Here is a 7,753-nt window from a genome sequence, read left to right as displayed (position 1 = left end):
ATAAATTTATTTATTTTAATTAGAGGCTAATTACTTTACAATATTGTATTGGTTTTGCCATATGTATGCGAGACAGCAAAAGAGACACAGATGAACAAGTTTTAGAGTAAAGCACTGTGTTAGAGTTTTCTGCCAGATGTTAGCAGATGGGGGACATTTCATTTTGTTGAGGTATGAGGACTTCTCTCTAGTTGTAGCATACAGGGCTTCACTTGTGAAACAGGGGCTCTAGAATGTGGGCTCCATAGTTGTGGTGCATGGGCTTAATTGCCCTGCAACTTGTGAGATTTTAGTTCCCTGACAAGGGATCAAACCTGTGTCCCCTACATTGGAAGGCAGATGCTTAACCATTGGACCACCAGAGAAGTTCCTAGAATTTTATCTTGACCTATAAATAGGGAGGAAAGGAAAAGATAGGATAATGATAAGGCTTTAACTATTTCTATTACATTTTATTTATTTAAAATACAAAAAGAGAGCTGAAGAAATAAGTTCAAATATTAACTTCTGGTTAATCTTTTTTTTTTATTTTATTGCTTTTCTAACTTTTCATTTGTATTGGAACGTAGCGAGTTATTAGTTTATATGTATAGAGTGTCATTTATATTAGATGGAACTTGCACAAAGGTCTCATAATAGACCTTTTTTATTGTCTTTCCAGATAAATTTTCCAAATTTCTTTGATCTGCTGTGTTGACCTGTTCTGTTTTTCAGGATGCTAAAATCTAGTAGTGTGTGACTGCGTCATTGGGCTTCCATGTCTTTTAGCTGCTGAGGGTTTAGCCAATGGAAAGCACCTGGAATAGCTAAGAGGGGAGAGATGCCAAAATATTGTTGCCCCTTTCCCCTTGACATAGGTGTGGTAATAGACAAATTTCTCTACCCACAGGTACTGACTAGGAATGCTATTCTAAATTCTGTTCCTGTCACATTGTTTTCCTCCTTATTCTCTTTGGAAATGGTAGAGGGTCTACTCATTGTCATTGGTCACTGGGTGCTTCATTCTCTCTTACCAGTTTTCTAATTATGTCCACTCTCACATATAACCACTTTCTTCAGTTAAACATATTTAGCATATCGGGTGTGACATCTTTTTTGATAAATTAGATATAAAAGGAGGACAAAAATGTGTCATTAAATATTAATACCTCTGTGATGCTAAGAGACTCGTAAAATGTCTTTACTCTTCAATCACCAAGCGCATACTCTTGATGTAGCTCTATGTGCTTAAGATTCCAGGGAAGCAGAGTGATGACATGAGATTTCAGAGGTTACAGAGGATCTTCTTTATGAAAAATTGATATTTTAGCTTGCCTCCTCAATGTGCACGGTAGGAGATAAATTCTCCTTAGAGCCTCTGATATTTTTTTTTTTTAATATAATAAGCCACTCTAAAACTTAGCACTATCAAACAAAAGCATTTCATTTAGATCACTATTCCATGGGTTGCCAATCTGGCCTAAGTTCAGTGTGTGGGCGTTTTCATATAGGCCTTGATATCGTTTTCTGGACCTGGTCCCAATACTGGGGTATTTGCTGGAATAGCTGGATGCTCTGTTCCTATGAGTGTGACCTCTTACCCTCCAGAAGGTGAGCCAGGCTTGTTCAAGCTGGGGAGGTGTAGTTCTCAGGGAGTAAGCAGAGCTCCAAGTTCTCCCTCTTGAGGTATAGGCTTGGAAGTTGTACTAATCCCTTCTTTTACATCTATTAGATTAAGTTGAAAGTCTAGTTTCAAGACATGGGGACACAGATGAAAACTCTGGTTTGAAAAGTTGTAGAGAATCAATGTCCAATTTTTTTTTTTTTCAGTCTATTATAGTCCTACCTCCTACAGTCAGATGAAGTGTTACTTCAAGAGAATCAAGTAAAATTCACACAAACAGGTTGGAGATATCTTTTAAAAAGACAATCTGGCTTCCTTCGACTCCTTCATTGGATGCTTTCTCAGCTTCTGAACAAGAGATTTGCTTTAGTTCTGTTGTCATCAAGGCAGAATAGAAAAAATGGGCCAGGAGACTTTTTAGGGAATATCCAACATGTATCTCCTGATTTTGAATGGTGAGCAAAATTCTGGAGGCTCTTTCTACTACTGCTTATATTTTTAAGGCTATGATACTGAAATAGCCCATGATGGTGGGAAAAGAACAAAGTTTGGGATAACTGTGCCTGTGGAAAAGATGGTGGCTGCATCTCAGTTTCTCAGTCCCACTGCCTTCCCCACTTTCTCCATGACCTTAACAGGACAAAGAAGGTTATCTCAGAATTTTTGAAATACCATATGAAGGAGCACAGAAAGCACAGAGAATTCGCTTGAATTGAAATGACTAATATCCTTAGAAAAGGAGATCATTAGATTTGTGAGTATGAAGACAGTTGGTCAAGTCACTAAACAATTCTAACATAATTGCCAGACAAGAAGATGATTTGATGATAAATTTTTTATGTTGTTTTTTAATTCCTTTAGATGTGATATTAAACTTTTAATATTTAAAATTGTCTCAGCACAAAAATGTGACCATCATTGTCTTAGTGGGAATATATTTTGTATTAGACACAAAGTTATGGAGGTTTGAACCCTATTGTTATGTGCTTGCTTCTAAATCACACGTGCATGATAAAGTCCATCTTGAACATCTACATCTTAGTGTAGTATGAATTTTAGTTAATGGTCTTAATAATAACTTTTGTAATGCTTATATTTTAAAAATATTTGTTTTTATTTTCCCTTGAAACTCCATATGAGATGCTAATGTGAGTATGATAAAATGCATAGTCTGATATATACATATATATCAGATATATATGCTTACACTTTATCTCTTTGCCATTTGAAATTTTATAGTTGCTCCAAGGAAGTAAATTTCTAAGAAGTTTCATCAGGATTTTGATTCCAGAATTTATTTTGCCCCCTTATATTTGAAAGAGTTATAATATATACACAAGCATGTTCCTTTTCATTACATACATTTTCAGAGCTGAAGATTTCTCCTTTGGCTATGTATATTACTGAGTAAGCTAATGACGATAGACACTTCACAAATATAAAAAAAAAAAAGACATAGTAAAAAACATGATTTAAATAAGAGAAGCAAGGTAAACCAAGGGAAGGAAGCATGTTCTTTCTTATTTACTGTCTCCTTGCCTACTTATTTATCTTCTGTCAATACACATTGATAGGCTTCATTTTCACAAAGAACATTTGTCTAGAAAGATGATGAATGCTGTAAGAGAACATGAGAACTTTTATATGAGCATCAGTTCAGGTCAGTCTCACGGTCATGTCTGACTCTTTGCGACCCCGTGGTCTGCAGCACGCCAGGCTTCCCTGTCCATCACATACTCTCAGAGCTTGTTCAAATCCATGTCCATTGAGTTGGTGAGGCCATCCAACCATCTCAACCTCTGTTGTCCCCTTCTCCTCCTGCTTTCAATCTTTCCCAGCATCAGGATCTTTTCCAATGAGTCAGTTCTTCGCATCAGGAGACCAAAGTATTGGAGTTTCAGCTTCAGCATATTATTACCTAAATTGTTATCATCTTGGTTCTCTGTGGATTCGTACTTATTTTTCCAAAGTTGATTTTATTTTAAGTGGGATTTGATTTTAAGTTAAAATATAATGAGGTAATTTCCCTTTCCTCATAATTGAAGCATAAGGATAAGCTTTCTCCCTTTTATCTCAAAACAGTATTCTAGTCTTAAAAAAAATTCTGAAAATAATTAACATTTGAGGTTAGCCACGTATTTTTTAGCTTGGGGCTTTTCTTTTTGATCACTTACATTTACTGCTTTTCTTCTTGGAACCTCATGTGAATCTGCAAAAAGAGCTTTTCCTTCAAAGAGGAGCAGAATTTTCTCATAATCTTAAATTCACATCCTTCATCCCAATTTACATAGATGTTTTGCCACATATGCAGAAATATATCAACAATAGATGCCTAAAATTAAGTACACATTTGCTTTTCTTCTGAAATAGTATTTTATTTACAGGCTTCTATTGCCTGATGATGTGCATATTTATTCTTAAAAGGAAGATGAATAGAGTACTTAGAGAATAAATAGAATATATTTTTTGTTACGCTGCTGAAAATAGCAAATCACACTAATTAATTAATTTGTCATAAATGAACTCACAGCAAGAAGTTTAGCTCTATTAGTTTCAACTGAATTAGAGTCAGTTTTTAAATCAAAATTTTCGGGAATTCAGATCACTCTTCCATTTAACATAGATTTGCATTTAAATATCTTTCAACATTGTTTCTAAATTATTTGTTATTCAGTGAGAAAAACTGATGGTTATTGCACTAAAGTTTTAATGAATAAGGTTGAGAATACTTAATATAATTTTGGTGATAGTAAGTATGAGTAGATTATTAACAACAAATGCAGAATATGATTTTTCACGATTGCTGGAAGGTTAAAGAATTCATTTTACAGACCATGAAATGGAAATAACTTCCCCAATATTTTATTAACTAATGCTTATATCTGTATAATCAACTCCATTTTTCAGAGCATGTCTCTTTTCTTAGTGACACTAGATTGACATTTCCATCTGTTCATTAGGTTAATTCAATAAATAATACCCAGGTAAGAACTAGATCATATGATGATTAGTTCTTGATAAGATGCCTTATTTCATTAAGCAAACACATCAACATCTCTGAAACTGGAACAAGTGTGAATCTGTTTGCTTCATTTTTTTTATAAGTTAGATAGTTTATTAGCATGATGGCATCGATACAGGAAAACAAGGGGATATTTAGAGAAGTCTAAGCTTCACAAATAGCTGTTCCCCATTGATTAGACAGTTGTACTTTAAAGTATGCTTTTTCCTATGAATATTTAAATCTGAGTATACAAACACACTCAGATAATGTATGAGCAGTCCTCTACATTTTCTAAATATTCCATTATATAGATGCCAACAATGACTTGGAATCAATATGTGAGCTTCTGATAATTTAGCACAATATCATTTTAGCTTTACCCTTGGCAACATTTGGAACTTTGCATCAGTGGAAAGCTGTCTCAGCACTTGAGAAATATTTGGATTTAGACAGATTTAAAACATGCTGGGAATATGGGTGTAGGGAGTCCAGAAGGGAGGGCCATCAAGGGCTACCCTGGCTTACCCCTGTGATTTAGGTGACTACACATGGCAATAAAATAGATAAATGAAAACATATAATTTATCCAGCAACCAGAGAAAGAGGTATGTACCTAGTGTCAGCGTTACCCATTTTTCTTCTTTCATCCTAGTAGGAGGTACTTAAGTTTCAGATTGCCCTCTTTAGAATTAGTATGGCTAAAGGCAGAAATGATGTACAACAACCATTCCTGGAGTTGGATTTAATTGCTTCTAAGCCCCATATTTGGTTGTTCCACAGATTAACTCAGAGTGGTCTTTCAAATATTTCAAAGCATCATGTCGAAATTTAAAAGGTAAGGGCTCACTCTGACCTCAAATCCCTGATCTTTCATTGTGTTTTCTCTGCCCAAATCCTGTGTGCAAGGAAACAGAACAAACTTCCCACTCTTACCTGCCTTTAAGTTCCTTTTAACAGAAGATTCAAAATAAACTATTTTAGCTTTTAAGGAAAAATAGAACAGATATAAAATAATTCTATACACATTTCCATATTACTTACTGTCAAAGGCAAAGTAATAACAGAACATACATAATTCTGCATGTTCTGATTGGAATTTCTCCCATCACATGTAATTTTCCCACTTGAGAAATGACCAGCAGAAATACTGTTCACATTTTTGCATCTTAGTTTTGCTCTCTGTGAGTTTTTGAACATTATCCTAGCATTTTGCTACCTTTAAATAATTAATGGAATATGTATTGACTTATTTAATTATTTCTATAAAGTAGAGATTATAATATATATTGTTATTTAATAGTAAACTTTCCAATGATGAAAGTTTCAGTTGCTCCATCCGCCTATCCTTGATGTTCATGCCATTAAAGAACGATAATGAAGCACCAAGACTCACTATAATTGCAAAATAAATGTTTGTTGTATGTACTGTACTGAACTGTTTGTTTTATACTATAACAGACTATACATTGTTAATATTTTGCTTTAATATATCGCAGTTTTGTTTTACTTTGCTTTTGTCAGATTTACATGGCTTCAGTTTCAATATTATCATTATCTAGAATTTCTGTGTAATTTTAGACACCTCCCATGTTTCAAAACCTTAACAGACCACTTTGAATATATATATATATACACACACATATATATATACACACACACATATATACATATTACTCAGAATATTATTCAGACATAAAAATGAATAAAATCTTCCCAATTACAACAAATGGATGGACCTAAAGAGCATTAGGCTAAGTGAAATGTTGGAACAAGAAAGATAAATACTGTATAGTTTGACTTTTATGTGGAATCTAAAAAATGTAAAAACAAGTGAATAAATATAACAGCACAGAGTCATAGATACAGAGAACAAAAAGGTCATTGCCAGAGGGGAGAGGTTTGACTTGGTGAGTAAAAACATAGTTGAGAGAGAATGAAGTACAAGTTTCCAGTTGTAAAATAAATGAGTCATGGGTATAAAGTCTACAGTGTAGGGAATATAGTCAATAATTACATAATATTTTTGTTTGGTGATAGGTAATAGACTTATTTTAAAATATTGAATCATTATTTTGTGTTACAGAAACTAATATAGTGTTACAAGTCAATTATACTTCAAAAACAAATAAATGAAGAGATCAGATTGTGATTATCAGAGGCAGGAGGTAGGAAATGTGGAATTGGATGGAAGAAATGGCAACCCACTCCAGTGTTCTTGCCTGGAGAATCTCAGGGACAGGGGAGCCTGGTGGGCTGCCATCTAAGGGGTTGCACAGAGTCGGAACAAAACTGACGTGACTTAGCAGCAGCAGCAGCAGTCAAAAAGTACAAATTTTTAATTATAAGTGCTCATGATACAATGTAAAATACGATAAATATAATTAACACTGCTGTACATTACATATAAGCGACCTTGTGCATGACCAGGCCAGCGCCAGAGCGAATGGGGAGTGAGGAGCAAGAAAGAAGTGACACCAATTTCTGGGGTTGCAAAGGGTGGGACACGACTGTGACTGAACAACAACAACATTACACATAAAAATTAAGGGACTAAATTTTAAGAATTCTCATGTCAAAAAAGTGATTTTTTTTCTATTTCTTTAATTTTGTACCTATATAAGATGACAGATGTTCACTAAAATTATTGTGGTAATAATTTCATAAAGTATGCAAGTCAAATCAGTATTCTGCACATCTTAAATGTATACAGTACTGTATGTTAATTAATCTCAATAAAATTGGAAGAAAATATAATGGAACTATAATATAGATATAATTAAGCAATGCCATCACTAGGTAGATATATTGGCCAAATTACTTTAAATGTGCTGAGAAAGAGCAAGGAAAGCAAATTAACATGGCATATAAGAATCAGGACTTAACTGTGAAGAATATATCCTTGAATGACCAGTTTGATCAAGAGAGAGGGTACCTAGATACACTTAGTGCACAGGACAATTAATCCACCCCAATGGAGAGGTTTAGTGACAGAAGGCGGAGAAGGCAATGGCACCCCACTCCAGTACTCTTGCCTGGAAAATCCCATGGATGGAGGAGCCTGGTGGGCTGCAGTCCATGGGGTCACTAGGAGTCGGACACGACTGAGCGACTTCACTTTCTCTTTTCACTTTCATGCATTGGAGAAG

Source organism: Bos indicus x Bos taurus, chromosome 20 (assembly GCF_003369695.1).
Source record: "Bos indicus x Bos taurus breed Angus x Brahman F1 hybrid chromosome 20, Bos_hybrid_MaternalHap_v2.0, whole genome shotgun sequence".
Classification (NCBI taxonomy): Eukaryota; Metazoa; Chordata; class Mammalia; order Artiodactyla; family Bovidae; genus Bos; species Bos indicus x Bos taurus.
The sequence above is the reverse complement of the archived record's forward strand: the minus strand, read 5'-3'. Positions refer to the sequence as shown.